The sequence below is a fragment of the Pogona vitticeps genome, chromosome 4 (assembly GCF_051106095.1).
Source record: "Pogona vitticeps strain Pit_001003342236 chromosome 4, PviZW2.1, whole genome shotgun sequence".
NCBI classification, from domain to species: domain Eukaryota; kingdom Metazoa; phylum Chordata; class Lepidosauria; order Squamata; family Agamidae; genus Pogona; species Pogona vitticeps.
Window position 1 is genome coordinate 23718716 of NC_135786.1, and position 14977 is coordinate 23733692.

Below are 14977 nucleotides of genomic sequence, written 5' to 3' on the forward strand. Positions count from 1 at the left end.
TGCTTCAAAAACCAGACAGCTGTACACACAGACATCAGATGGTCAATACAGAAATCAAATAGACTATGCAACTGTAAGCAGTAGCTCAAGAAGCTGTGTTCTCTCTCCCAAAATAAGACCAGGAGTGGGTTGTGGTACTGATCATGAACTTTAATATCCAACATTAGAGTAAAGCTGCGGGTGAAAACACTTAAAGAATCCTAGTGCCAAAATATAATTTTAAAATCATTTCTGATCAATTTAAACTCCACATAAAGGCCAGATTTGCATTACTAAACTCAACTGATAGTGGTCCAATATAACTGTGGATTGAAACCACAGATATTATTAGGGAAGAATGGAAAAAGTCAATTCCTGTAGTAATAAGGAAAGAAAAAACAAGATCAATGATGGAAGAAACACTTAAAACCATAAAGGACAGGCAAAAAGCAAAAGTAAAAGGTGGCAGAAATAGTCAGAACCCTGAATGTGGTTCTTCAGCAGCTGTCACAGAGACAAAATAAACTATTACAATAACCAGTGCAAAGAAATAGAGAAAAAGAAAAGGGGGAAACAAGAGACCTCTTCGAGAAGATACAAGAAACCAAAGAAAAATTTAAGCCTAGACTAAATTAAGAGAAGGTGAAACCAGTATACTGAAGACCTATACAGAAGAGATCAAAGGATGACAGACTCCTTTGAAGAGGAATCCTACAATAAAGAACCTGCATTTCTAGAAAGTGAGGTGAAAGCTGCTCTGAAAGCACTAGGAGGAAATAAATCACCAGTGGCAGATGGAATACCAATAAAACTATTTCAAGCCACAAAGACTGAATCTGTCAAAATCTTAAGAAGAATAAGCCAACAAATATGGAAAACCAAACCAACAAAACCAACAGCCCACAGACTGGAAACATTCAATATATCTTCCAAGACCCAAGAGAACAGATGCAAAGCCATGCAGTAACTAAAGGACCATTGCTCTAATTTCCCATACAAAGTGATGATCAAATATGGAGCAACAAATTTCAAGCTGGATTCCAAAAGGCAATCAAGATCATATTGCAAATATCACCTGGCTACTGCAAACCACCAAAGAATTTCAGATGAAAAACAGCTTTATACACTACAGCAGATTTTGACTGTGTGAATCATGAGAATCTATAGATTGTTCTGAAAGAAATGAGTGTGCCTCAGAACATGATTATGTACATAATGTGCAGCCTGTATTGTGAAGTTACCATTAGGATATGGACAGAAATATTTTTTTCCTGTCAGGAGGAAAAATTGGTTGTTAAATGTGGTGCTCAAGAAGAGCTTGCATATACCTTGCATATACCAGAAAGTGGGCAGATTGGGTAGATTGATCAAGCGGATAGACTGAATTAAGGAACTGATGACTGAACTAAGGCACAGAAATTATAAGCACATCAAATCAAGTCTGAAACTTCTCTGGAAGGAAAAATAATAAAAGTTGAATCTACTTTGGGCATGTCATGAAAAGGCAAGACTTGCTGGGAAAAACACAATGCTAGGAAAAGTTGAAAGGAAAGCCAAATATGAGGTGAAAGGCTGTGAATTGCTTTATTGAGTAACTCAGTATCATATTGGGTCTTCCTTCTTTCCTTCTGAGTTATACTTTTGTTAGAATCATTGTAGTTTCTAATCAAATCTTATCTGCTTGTCATGTGTCCAAAGTATGACAACCTGAGTTTACTTATTTTTGCTTCTAGTGGGAATTCAGGCTTCATTTGATCTATAAGCTATTTACAGGCTGTTCCAGTAGTCCATAGCTTTCCATATTATATGTTCTGCATAAAGGCAGAACAGATAGGGAGATAAAATACATCCTTGTTCAACACTTTTGTCTACATGAAACCATTCTGTTTCTGCATATTCTGTCCTAACAGTAGCTTCTTACCCACAGTATAGGTTACAAATCAGGACAATCAAGTGTTGAGACACTGCCCCCCCCCATGAACAACTTCTACATTCTCATGATTCAAATTAATCAAAGAGAAATAAATAACTCCCACCATAGGACAAGCAAAAGCAGTGTGGCTGAATAACTATAGATAGGAGATGGTTGTTGTGGGTTTTTCGGGCTTTTTGGCCATGTTCTGAAGGTTGTTCTTCCTGACGTTTCGCCAGTCTCTGTGGCCGTCATCTTCAGAGGACAGCACTCTGTGCTCTGGTGTAGTTGGCTTGGGAGTGGCTTGGGAGTGTGATCTGGTGTAGTTGGCTTGGGAGTGGGAGTGCCCAAGCCAACTACACCAGAGCACAGAGTGCTGTCCTCTGAAGATGCCAGCCACAGAAACTGGTGAAACGTCAGGAAGAACAACCTTCAGAACACGGCCAAAGAGCCCGAAAAACCCACAACAACCATTAGATCCCGGCCGTGAAAGCCTTCGTGAATATAGATAAGAGCGCTTGACCAGGAAACTGTGACACTCATTATATTTCATGGTTCAATATTATTTAAGGGCAGTACACACATGCAACAGGGATAAAAATAAAAATAATGCTCATGTTCCAATTTATAGGATTGTTTTGAGGATGCAGACAGAATGATTTCAGAGGAAAGACATGACATAGAGATAAGCCTTGCTACATGAAGAAACTAAAGAGGTCAAAATACTGTATCTGCCATCAACGGAAACTTTGGCATTAAGGATCACAGAATTATTGTTAACATCTATTATCAAAACAAAATAAGCAAAGGCAGCATAAATTCCCCTTTTTCTATTTTACTTATGAAGTGGAGAGGGTGGTTTAATTAATTTTTGATGGATTCTAAACAAGATATTATTAAATCTGCCAGTTAGCAAGCACTGCTAATATGCCACACAGAATTACAATAACTTAAGTGAAGTTTTTAACAACAGCTGTGTATTTGAATTGATTTATTCAAAACTGCTCGAAGCACTGTATAAAACAGAGACTTTTCCAGCTAATTAGAAAAATAAATTGCTCTTGGGAAATATTTATGAGGCATTCACATGTAAAAGTACACGTTATAGTCATATCCAAATTTCAGAGTTTTAAAATTGATACTTCCACTTAGACTACTCATAGATAATTACTAGTAGTTAGGTGAAGAGCTTTGTACAAGCAGAAAAATTCTTAAGATATTTAACTAGCGCCTTTCATATAAACCAGTTGCATATATATTTGCATGCAAGTTTAACCACTCCATTGACACTAGCTGTATTCAACTGAACTAAGGTTACCAATTAGAAGGATGATTGGCAATATGGTCACGTAAACCTGAGCATCAAGACTCAACTGGCTCCTAATTAAACACCTTTGTAAAGCCTACCCTGTAAGCAACCGCTCCTCAATGGCTAGGGAAATAAAATGAAAACATATTTTGAAAATCTTAAAAAATATGGTGACGTTTCTCTCTTGGGAGTCACAATTCATTTAACTTTATGAACGAATAAATCTTTTCCTAAGATATGACATGCCAGCAATAAGCTACAGCACTGGGGAAAACATACTCCTTCTCTCCTAAAATCCTGGGCTATCCAATGAAGATGAATAATGAGAGATGCAGGACAAAGGAAAGTACATTCTCAAATGGAGCATCGTTACACTATTAAAAATTGTGACCACAACTGCTAATGTGAAGAACTTTAGAATGGATCTCACCAATGCATATAGGATAAAGCTATCACAATGCACACTAGTCATGAGGGTTATATGCTACTCCAGTATTCAACTCAGTATACCTTTCAACACATTTCACTAGGGTACATGATGAATAGGAGCGTGCTATTGTGTTCATGTCATGCTTGTGGACTACCAATTAGACATCCAGCTGGCCACTGTGGGAACAAGATGCTGGATTAGACAGGCATTTGGACTCAATATAGTTCTTTCTGTGTTCTCATGTTATATTACTGTGATGTTGCTTTAAAGGATGTGTTCAAGGCTCCTTCTAAGCTGGGTGTGTGCAAACATCTCTGCCTCCCTATGCGCAGCTCTCTTCCTCCTCTGCACAACAATCGCATTAGTTTCTGGTCACGATGGAACCCTGCGCACAGGGGGAGGGCGGAGTTGTGAGTGTGGGGGGTGAAACTGCAAGAGAGGGAAGCAGAGCCTCATCTAGCAGGACTGAAAATTAGAGGGTATGCTGAATGTGTTGCATCTGCCTATTGTTGAAGGGTAATTGTTGTTACTGTACTATGTTCCATCAAGTCACTTCTGACCGTAATCCTATGAATGAGTGACCTCCAGAATATCTTGTCCTCTATAGCTCTGCTCAGCTCTTGAAAACTCAAGGCTATAGCTGCCTCTGAGGAGTCAATTCATCTCACATTTGGTCTTCTTCTTTCCTTAATGCCTTCCACTTTCCCTGGCATTAATGTAAACCACTCAGAATGCTTTTTGGCAATTGTTGTTGTGAAGTGCAATAAAGTCACCTCTGACTTATTACAACGCTGTGAATGAGTGAAGTCCAAAAGGTCTTGTTCAATTGACCTGTTCAGCTCTTTTAAACTCAAGCCTGTGGCTTCCTTCAGGGAGTCAATCCATTTCGTATGTAGTCTTTCTCTTTTCCTGTTGCCTTCAACCTTTCCCAGCATCATTGTCCTTTCCACTTAATCTTGCTTTCTCATGATATGCCCAAAGTAGGACAGTCTCAGTCTCATCATTTTTGCTTCCAGAGATAATTCAGGCTTGATTTGATCTAGGACCTACTTGTTCATCTTTCTGGTGGTCCAGGGCACCAGAAAAACTCTCCTTCAGCACCATATTTCAAACAAATCAATGTTTTTCCTTTCAGCTTTCTACAATGTCCAGGTTTCACACTCATAAATAATGATCAAGAATACAAAAGTCTTTGCAAAAATATACCGTTTCGAGTTGTTTCATGCTAAAGTAAATTATATAGTGCATAACTCGAATATAAGTGATTTCTAGCAATCCATGACTCCCCTCTTTTTAAAGAGAACTGTGTTCAAGAGATGGACAGTTACTGCAAAAATTAACATCTTGTCTATCTCCTAAATGAAGGAAATGGTTTTATTTGCATATAATAGCTGTCCCTGTTATGGTACACAAGAAGGCTTAGGATCTGTCCTTGTTCCTTTTGGTCTCTTTGTTTAAATATAAGGAAAGAAACGGACAAAATCAGTCTTCCCAATCACAACACAATAAACTACACAGTACAAATTAAAACACTGATAATCAGACAATCAGGAGTAAATAACTTAATTATACTGAAGACAGGGGATCCAAAGGTTTCCTTCTGAGGCGCTGATGTATAGAACTGTGTTCTGCGGATTACATACACAGATGGGGCCTGTTCCCCCCCACTTTGTTTGATAAACAAACCCAATAGAGCAATCAGTTTCTTAAATGTGCAAAATGAATAGGACTGTCATTGTTGTCTAGTCGCTTAGTCATGTCCGACTCTTTGTGACCCCATGGACCAGAGCACGCCAGACCCTCCTATCTTCCACTGAGCGAAAACGGACATCAGAAAGAGCTTCAAAAGCAGGAAAACGGAGATCAAAGAGCCCTTTCCAATGTCCGTTTTCGCTCATTTAAAAGTGCCTTACAATGTTTGGAACAGGTTTTAAATGCTTGCAATCGTTAGCCCACCTCCTGAACCCTATGCAAACTTAATTTGGTGTTGTTCTGAGTCGTCCTTAATTTTTGGTAATTTTTTGAATTTTCTCTCATTGGAATGCATTGGACGGAAAGTTCAATACATTCCAATGAGAGAAAATTTTAAAAATCACTAAAAATTAAGGACGACTCAGAACAACATCAAATTAAGTTTGCATAGGGTTCAGGAGGTGGGCTAACGATTGCAAGCATTTAAAACCTGTTCCAAACACTGTAAGGCACTTTTACAGGAGCGAAAAAGGACTTCGCAAAGCCATTGAAATGTATTGAGTCGGCTTCAATACATTCCAATGGAGGAAACATTGTTTCACTCAACTATGTTTCCTATGGGTTTTTTCACTTAAAGATGGCAATCTGTTCCAATTGGAACGGATTAACTGGTTTTCAATTCATTCCTATGGGAAATGGTGTTTCACAGAACGATGTTTCACACAACGTTGATTTTTTTGGAACCAATTAACATCGTTGTGTGAGGCACCACTGTATTTACATTACACTTTTTGCACCTCTTCAGTACTGTTTGTGAAGTTTGGTGATCTACATGCAGTACTGTATACAGTGTTCCAAGTGTTGTCTGTTTTAAGCTTCCAGAATTTTGAAGTCAACTCAAGGTCTAACTCATGCATTCTAATAAATGCATGTTGGCTTAAAGAGAGAAGCAGATATGAGTCCACACTAGACATCCTCAAAACCCACCCATACTAGCTAATTTTCCATTCTAATTATTGTTATTCGGCCCTTCTCCTGAAGGTACCTATATGTCAAAAACAGAGGTCTCAGATGGCAGATGGCTCATATGCATGTCTGCCCCCCCCCAATATAGAGTAGGAAAATCTAGCTGCTTGGAAAATGCGTTGCTGGGAACAACTTCATGGTGCTAACAGAGCTTCTCTGAGCCTGAAACAATGGGCTGGTATGAATATGAGTATGCATGAGTTACAGTCATTAGTGCTTCAACTTTGAATTGAGCATGCACAATTTCACCCAGAAATTTAAAATACACACACATTCATTCAAACTTTTAAACAGAATTACAATGACCCTATAGTATATCTGAGGGCTATGATGGGGAAAATGGATTTAATGCAACATGTAGTCAGATCTAAAATACTCTCAAGTACCATAACAGATAAAACTTATATTTTCTTGTTTGACACTGATATTAATAATATTTCCATTACTTCTAAATAGTAGTCGTGGAAAAACTAATTATTTTGATGAGAACTGCTGGATAACTCAGTGGTTTAGGTATCTGACTGCAGAGCCAGAGGTTAAGATTTGATTCTCCACTGTGGCCTCACTGACAAGAGCTGGACTCAATGATCCATAGGGTCTCTTCCAGCTGTACAGTTATAAGATGATGATGATGAAATAGTAAGATACTATTTGAATGACAGCATTCAACGCTGATGAGAACCACAACATGCAGCTATGCATCTAAGTTTGCAGTCAATTTTTTCGATAAATTTTTGGCTTTGCATGTTTATAACAAACCACATACTGCATCAAATGTATGCACTGGAAACAGAAGAAATGTAGTATGTTATGTACCTATGTAATGAAAGCTGCCTAATGAAAATTACATTATTTTCCTGGCAAGAGTACCTTGCCAAATAATACAATATTAGTTCTTGCAAGGCATTACTCCTGACAGTTTTTCAGATATTAGTTAATGTAGATACAAGAAAACTTACCTTTTAACTAACCAGCTAATAAAGTATTTTCTTTTTGAAAGAGAGGAACATTCTAAACACACAGCTTTGATGTTCAGCGTCAAACTCGTTTGCCAGTTTCTTGCTCCAATTATCATCCTGAAGACAGAACACATAATTCTAACTCTCTCAAAAACTAAGAGCAACAAAAGTTTTTAGTGAAAACGGGACATACAACCAACTCAACATACAATAGCTATGTTCTATCCAACAAAAAAGCACTTATCCTGTCCAAATATGTTGTTTTATTCTGCAGCTCCACTATCCATGCAGATCAACACATATGGGGGTTCAGTGAAAATAGAAGAATGATCTCTGAAAAGTCAGCTTTGTAGATCTTCTGCATATGGCATGTCTAGCATTACAATGGTACTGCAATTTGCATGAACTCCTTTATCCTCTTACATTTTTTATAAGTGAATCAAGTTTTAAGGAAGGCATTCTGACTCATTACTTTCAGAACACTAGCAAAGGCTATATTCCAAGATGACCTAATTCAGTTTTTCCATTTTGGTGAGGATTGTTTTAAAAAGGAAGCACAGAAGTCTTTAGCAATCCAGAGATTTAACACTTATTTGGAAAATGCACAAGAGCAACATAAGAATTGTTACAAGTCTGAACTTCCAAGAAAGATTTGCCAGAAATGGGCCAAAGAAAGATTATATGCATAACTTAATTATCCCTGTGATCTGATCTGATATGGCAATCTGCTCCCTTGAAGTCTGCTACAGGCATGGTCATCCAGGACCAAGCACAGCAGATGGACCACTGGGTGCACCACTACTCTGAGCTATATTCCAGAGAGAATGCAGTAACTGAAGAGGCATTAAATAACATTGAGTGCCTGCCTGTCTTGGAAGAGCTGGACAGTGAACCAACTTAAGCAGAAATAAAAGGGGCCTTGGATACCCTTGCCTCTGGCAAGGCACCTGGGAAGGATAACATCCCCATTGAAGTGCTGAAGTGCTGTAAAGAGATCATCACCGCCAAGCTGTATGAAGTCTTTTGTTTTTGCTAGAGGGAAGGTGGAGTACCACAGGACATGAAGGATGCAAACATCGTCACACTGTATAAGAACAAAGAAGACAGGGGCGACTGCAATAACTACCATGGTATCTCTCTTCTCAGCATTGTAGGGAAGCTGCTGGTCCATGTTGTGCTGAAGCGACTCCAGGTGCTTGCAGACAGAGTCTATCCAGAATCACAGTGTGGCTTTCGAGCTAACAGATCCACCACTGACATGGTATTTTCCCTCTCAGACAGTTGCAGGAGAAATGTAGGGAACAACAGCCACTCTTTGTGGCCTTCATAGATCTCACAAAGGCCTTTGATTTGGTTAGCAGGGATGGCCTTTTATAAATACTTCCCAAGATTGGATGTCCACCTCGAATCCTTAACATCATCCGGTCCTTTCATGAGGAAATGAAGGGCACTGTAGTTTTTGATGACTCAACATAAGATCCCTTTGACATCCAAAGCGGAGTAAAACAAGGCTGTTGTTACATACAGCACTGATGTTACCTGTCTGTCATGGGTTTGGAGGGAAAGTTCCATCCTATGGGGAGTGGAAGGCGGGACATCAGGAGGAGGGGCTGTACTGTATATATATGTGGAGCGTGTGTGGAGAGTTTAGTAGAAGAAGAAGCAGCTGGTGTGGGAGTCTGTGTGTCAGACAGGGTACTACTGTGTGTCAGTCAGTACCAACCTGATAGGTTCAGGTGTCTGTATGGTTAGCCAGAACTGATAGGTTCAGGGTCTGTGCTTCAAGTTGAGTGTTCTGTGTGAACCAAACTGTGTGTATGTATGAGTGAAACTAAGCCACGTTACTATATCTTATTCACCTGATCATTTTATTTTCCCTGTGTGTTGTTTTAAATAAACCTTATTCTTTTATTTGTTGAAAATCCATCCCTGGTCTGTGTGACTTCTTATAGGGAATGGTTGGTGGCAGCTTAGTTAACGTGTGGCAGATCCCAGTAGGTCTGGGTTTGTCACATTGATTGGTGTCCAGCGTGTGGGATACGACTGGTCCAGTTGTCCAGTGGTCCAGCAAAGCCTTGGCAAGTGTGCCCAGAGCAAGGGGGGTCTAGTCAGGGACAATCTGAGAGCGCGTAGGTAATCTTCTAGGCTTACCTCACGGGGGGGTAAGCTAGTAGAAGAACGTGTAACCTCAGATTGGGGGCTAGATTAGGGAGCTCTGAGGCAACCTGGTTTTGGCGGGAAAAAAGCTGAGGCAAAACTGTAAAGTAGCAGTGAGCTAGCTTGTCTGCTGAGAGGGGGGTAGACTCTGGCTCGCAACTGTTGCAAGTTAGTGCTGAAGGACAGCAGCAATCTATAGAGAAAGCTGGTTCTGAGGCAAAAGAAAAAAAAAGTGGTCGCTTTATTTTGAGGCTTGACTTTTGAAAGCAGCCTGTTCTGGGGGGGGGGGGATTATGCCCTTGACTCGAAGCCAAATGGCAGAAATGGGTGAAGTGAAAGACCCCCAGGTAGACTAAGGTTCTGAGGATGAATTTGGCTCAGTGCAGGGTGACAGCACGGGAGAACAGAACCCAGAACTCAGAAAATTGCTCATAGTCCAACAGCATGAACTGAGGATGAGGCAATTTGAAATGGAGGAAAGGGAGACAGAAGAAAGATTAGAGAGAGAGAAAATTGCTCTGGAAAAAGAAAGGATGGCGTTTGAATTAAGAAGATTGGAACTGATGAATCAGAACAATAATAACAATAGGGATTCTGAGGGAGGCCAATTGTCTAAAGCTGACCTGAAGAAATTCCCTGTGTACCACAAGGGAGATTGTCCTGAGGTGTTCTTTTCCCTAGTGGAAAGAGCGTTTGTGGACTTCTCAGTAAGGGAAACTGAGAAGATGACCATCATGCGATCTTTAATCAGTGGCAGCCTTGCTGAAGTTTATTCAGAGATGCCAGAGGAACTGATGAGAGATTTTGCAGAGTTTAAAAAACTGGTGTTTGCAAGACATGGGATAAATGCGGAACAGCTGAGGCAAAGATTCAGGTCAATCACCAAGAAACCAGAGCAGACTTTTACCCAAGTGGGGGCCCAATTGGTGAGGCTGCTAGAGAAATGGCTATCTCAGGAGGGGACAGAGACCTTTCAGCAGCTCAAAGACTTGATAGCGCTGGAACAGTTCTATTCAGTCCTGCATGGGGAACTGAAATTCCAGGTGAGGGAAAGGAAACCGAAATCTGTGGCAGAAGCAGCCGAGATCGCAGATTTTATTTCCCAAATAAGAAAGCCCTTGGGTGAGGGGAAAGCGATGGGGAAACCAGAAGAAACCTACAGCAAGTACTCTCAGGGACCAGGGAAAAGCCAGCAAGGGGGAGGGGCCCATGGTGAAGGGAAGCCCTCAGACATGAAACCAAGACCTCAGATTTTGGAGGGAAAACCAAAACAAGATGAGAAAGAATCAAAATATAGCAGAAAATGTTATTTCTGTCAGGGAAAGGGCCATCTAATCTCAGAGTGTGAGAAATTAAAGCAGCTAAAAGGAATTGTGCCTCAGGATTCGAGTGGAACCAAGCCAAAAGCTGTGTTCTGTGTCCAGAAAGAGCAAGGCTCATTGTCACTGAGGGAGCCTGTTGCCATGGCTACTCAATCTGGAACAGTGACATCTGCTGATCAGGCTGAGGAAAATGGTCCTCTTGTGGAGGTCAAGCGATGCTTGCTCGTGAGAACAGATTCTCAGTTGTTTGAGACAGCAGGGGTGGACGTAGGAATACTTGGCCATCAGTATCGGGGGCTGCGGGACACTTGTTCTCAGGTGACCCTGTGCCATCCAGATATTATTCCTAGGGAGTATGTAATCCCAAATGAGAGCATGAAGGTGGCAGGGATTGAGGGGCAGGTGATCTCACTGCCAGTAGCGGAGGTACCTGTGAACTTTCAAGGCTGGAGGGGAGTTTGGCGGCTAGCAATTTCATCGACTCTGCCAGCAGCCGTGCTCGTGGGAAATGACCTGGCTGAACATGTGAAACGGGTGCTAGTGATTACACGTTCACAAGCCACCACGGGGACAGTTCAGGGGGGTAATGATGAGCCAGAGACGGAAGCAGAGGGGAGTTCAGAAGCTGTGGTGGAAACCTTAACCACAGACAGCCGATTTGGACAAGAGCAAAAGGCAGACGCCACTCTCCAAAAGTGTTTTGAACAGGTGACTGACGCCCAGCTAACACCTGAAACCCCAGTGAGATTTCTAGAGAAAAAGGGATTTTGTATAGAGAGACCCTGAGGAATATCTCAAAAGGGGGAGATGGGATCAGAAGTCAGCTAGTGGTACCGGAAAAGTATCGCCCCATGATCTTACAAAGGGGGCACTCTGACATGTTTGCTGCGCACTTAGGGGTAAACAAAACACAGCAGAGAATCACACAGAATTTTTACTGGCCTGACATAGGGAAGCAGATCAGGGAGTTCTGTAAACAATGTGATGTGTGCCAAAGGCAGGGGAATAGCCGCGATAGGACCAAAGCAAAGTTGTGCCCTTTGCCTGTGATTGACACTCCGTTCAAATGCATAGGGGTGGATATTGTGGGACCTTTGCCCAAGGCCACAGAGGGGGAACAGGTTCATTCTCACCATTGTGGACCATGCCACGAGGTACCCTGAAGCCATTCCCTTGACTAACATTGAAACTAACACAGTGGCAGATGCCTTGGTGGGGTATATGTCCAGGATGGGATTTGCCTCAGAAATAATCACAGATTTGGGCGCATCGTTTACATCGAAGCTCATGAAACGGTTATGGCAAATCTGTGGAATTAAGCACAAGGAAACCACTGCCTATCACCCTGAAAGTAATGGGTTAACTGAGAAGTTCAATGGGACTCTAATGCGCATGATTAGGGCTTACTTGGCAGAGAATCCAAACAATTGGGACCAGAAGCTGCAATCCCTTTTGTTTGCTTATCGATCAGTGCCACAAGCCAGTACCGGGTTCAGTCCGTTTGAACTTTTATTTGGGAGAAGGGTGAAAGGGCCCCTTGATTTGATCAAACAAAATTGGGAGCAGATCACCCAGGATGACCCACAAGACGTTGTGACATACATAGGCTCTTTAAGGAATGACCTAAAGAGAAACCTAGAGCTAGCAGCAGAGACCCTGCAAGCTCAAAAGGTCAGAAAGAAAGCTTGGGATGACCAGGAAGGCAGGGAGAGGCGCTTTAATCCAGGGGAGGAAGTGCTTTGGCCTAGACTCTGCAAAGAGAACAAACTGCAGCTGGGTAGCCCAGAAATAAAATACTTGGGTCACTTAGTAGGGGGAGGAGTGATAAAACCCCTCGAGGCCAAGATAGAAGCAGTTCGTGATTGGCCCAGACCCAACACCAAGAGAAAAGTCAAATCATTTCTTGGGTTGGTGGGCTACTATAGAAAGTTCATCCCGAGGTTTAGCGAGATTGCGGCTCCGCTGACCGATCTGATGAGGAAGAAGGCTGATGACCGCATCCCGTGGACCAGCGACTGTGAGGAGGCGTTCCAGAGGTTGAAGCAGGCGCTAATCAACTATCCAGTGCTGCGTGCTCCAGACTTCGACCGGGAATTCATCATCTACACCGATGCGTCTAACAGCGGGGTAGGAGCAGTTCTTTGCCAGGAGGATGAGAATGGTGACCAGCATCCAGTGTCCTACCTGAGTAGGAAACTCCAGAAAGGTGAGAGACATTTGGCAACCGTGGAGAAGGAGTGCCTGGCCATAGTCTACGCGATCCAGAAGGCCAAGCCTTACATCTGGGGAAGACATTTTATTCTGTGCACTGACCATTCACCACTGCAATGGTTAAAGACAATGAAAACCCACAATAGTAAACTTATGAGGTGGGCTTTAAACCTGCAAGACTATGACTTTGAAGTGAAGGTGGTCAGAGGGTCAGTGAACTGTGTTGCTGACGCCTTGTCAAGAAGACCTGAAGAATGAAGACGGCGAAAGAAACATGGACTATGTATATATTTTGATGACAAAAAGTCAAATGTGTCTGTTTATTAAACATGTTGGTTTGTATGAATAAAGGTAACTTGATGTATTGTTAATGGTAAAGGTTTAAATGCCTAATAGAGTGTAAGTATAAGTAAGTATGGTATTGTATGTATAACTGTTTTTGTGTGTTTTATCCAGGTTGTTTTTTGGTGAAAAGCACCTTAGCTTTCCCCCTACAAAACAACTTATAAAGAGGGGAGGTGTTACATACAGCACTGATGTTACCTGTCTGTCATGGGTTTGGAGGGAAAGTTCCATCCTATGGGGAGTGGAAGGCGGGACATCAGGAGGAGGGGCTGTACTGTATATATATGTGGAGCGTGTGTGGAGAGTTTAGTAGAAGAAGCAGCAGCTGGGAAGAAGAAGCTGGTGTGGGAGTCTGTGTGTCAGACAGGGTACTACTGTGTGTCAGTCAGTACCAACCTGATAGGTTCAGGTGTCTGTATGGTTAGCCAGAACTGATAGGTTCAGGGTCTGTGCTTCAAGTTGAGTGTTCTGTGTGAACCAAACTGTGTGTATGTATGAGTGAAACTAAGCCACGTTACTATATCTTATTCACCTGATCATTTTATTTTCCCTGTGTGTTGTTTTAAATAAACCTTATTCTTTTATTTGTTGAAAATCCATCCCTGGTCTGTGTGACTTCTTATAGGGAATGGTTGGTGGCAGCTTAGTTAACGTGTGGCAGATCCCAGTAGGTCTGGGTTTGTCACAGCTGTGTCCTCGCACCAACGCCATTTGGGATCTTTTTTGCTGTCATGCTGAAGCATGCCTTTGCAACAGAAGGTGTCTATCTCCGGACTAGATCAGATGGAAAACTGTTTAATCTCTCTAGATTGAGAGCAAAGACCAAAGTCCAACTGAAATGCATACGGGACTTCCTCTTCGTTGATGATGAAGCCATTGTTGCCCACTCTGCTGAAGACCTCCAAGAACTCATGAATCATTTTAGCAAGGCCTGCCAAGACTTTCGACTAACAATCAGCCTGAAGAAAATACAAGTCATGGGCCAGGGTGTGGACTCACCTCCCTCTGTTACTATCTCCACGCAAGAATTGGAGGTTGTTCATGACTTTGTGTACCTTGGCTCAACCATTTCTGACACACTCTTTCTAGATCTCGAGCTGGATAAACACATTGCCAAAGCAGCTACCATGTTCTCTAGACTCACAAAGAGAGTATGGCTTAATAAGAAACTGACGGCATATACCAATATCCAGGTCAACAGAGCCTGTGTCCTGACCACACTCCTGTACTGCAGCAAGTCCTGGACTCTTTGTGCACGGCAGGAGAGAAAGCTGAACACGTTTTATTTATTTATTTTATTTATTTATTCGATTTTTACCCCACCCCTCTAGACAACGTCTACTCGGGGCGGCTCACATCAGTTAAAACAAGTTAAAAAACATATAAAATGCATTTATACTAAATTAGTACTAAACGTTCCATATGTGTTGTCTCCGACGCATTTTTGGTATCACCTGGGAGGACAAAGTTCCAAATAGAGTAGTCCTAGAACGAGCTGGAATTTTTAGCATGTACACATTACTGAAACAGCGCTGTCTACGTTGGCTCGGGCATGTCGTGAGAATGGCTGATGGTTGGATTCCAAAGGATCTCCTGTATGGAGAATTAATGCAGGGGAAGTGCCCCAGAGGGAGA

General features: G+C 41.9%; 1 protein-coding gene across 15 annotated transcripts in view; it reads right to left on the bottom strand.

Annotated features, from left to right (window-relative positions):
- NCOA3 (nuclear receptor coactivator 3) overlaps positions 1–14977 on the bottom strand; it is a 126004-nt gene that overhangs the window by 47073 nt on the left and 63954 nt on the right. For 3 of the 15 annotated variants that reach the window (XM_072996883.2, XM_072996887.2, XM_072996878.2), the window contains exon 3: positions 7308–7424. The exons of the other annotated variants lie outside the window; for them this stretch is intronic. The gene's annotated coding sequence lies outside the window, so the exon portion shown is untranslated. The remainder of the gene's footprint in view (positions 1–7307; positions 7425–14977) is intronic. 15 annotated transcript variants of the gene reach the window in all.